Raw genomic sequence first — 996 nt, forward strand, 5'->3', positions numbered from 1 at the left:
TAACAAATTTTGTTATAAAAATTTTTGTTATAAGAATACCATATTTTTAGTGTCAGTCAAAAAGATAAGAATTTATACTATATAATATTATATTTGTTTTTTTTTTTGCTAAGCATGGAGAAAGACAAGGCCGACACCTCAGGAAGCCTCCGTCCTATGTTCGTCTAACTCTAAAATTTTATTAAAAAAAGGGGGGGAAATATACAAGGAGAGGGGGGGACTAGGCCAAAACCCTCAAAGAAAAAACAAAAGAAAACATAAAAAAACGACTACTAAAATCTACAATTGGGCAAGCCAATTCTGTCTTGAAAGAAATCCATATGTAACTCCGTTGGAAGCCTGTCTAACCAAACAAAATCACTCATTGGCAGTTTGGAGCAGGTCCCCTAGAACGGGTGCTATAAGGAGGCTTCCCATCAAGAAGTTCTTTACGCATTATTTGTTGTTGCTTCTTTGTCAAAGCCATTATTGTAGGATCCTCAGCCGCTTTTTTATCATATTCCTTGATACGATGCCAAAGGTCCAGGTCTTGTTGAAGTCTTGGAGGGACTCGTTGGACAGGAACAACACCATGGGGGGCCCTCCCTATCAAATTAACATCAGTTTCAACAATTGCTGAAGAGGTAGCCATTGCGGAGCCGGCGGTGTCTGTAGGAACCGTGACTGGATGTTCTGAGGTCTGATCTGCAATTTGAAGTTGTTTCTTGACTTGTTGCTTCTGTTTCTTTGATAAAACTGGAATAAATTGGCTGGCTGCATTTTCTTTATCATAGGCACGGATATGCTGCCATAAATCCAAGCTATCCTGAATTTTGGGATTAATTTGAGCTTCCTCCATAGTAACCGAGTTTCTTTCACCATCCTGAGGCGAAACATTGGATGCATTAAATGCCTGAGGATCTTCTTGGTCTAGTCTCTCCATCTCAGCTAACAATTATGTCTCTACCAGGATTGAGCGGATGAGAGGAAATTGAGAGTTTGCCTGCATGCCATCTT

The sequence above is a fragment of the Medicago truncatula genome, chromosome 4, assembly GCF_003473485.1.
Source record: "Medicago truncatula cultivar Jemalong A17 chromosome 4, MtrunA17r5.0-ANR, whole genome shotgun sequence".
Classification (NCBI taxonomy): domain Eukaryota; kingdom Viridiplantae; phylum Streptophyta; class Magnoliopsida; order Fabales; family Fabaceae; genus Medicago; species Medicago truncatula.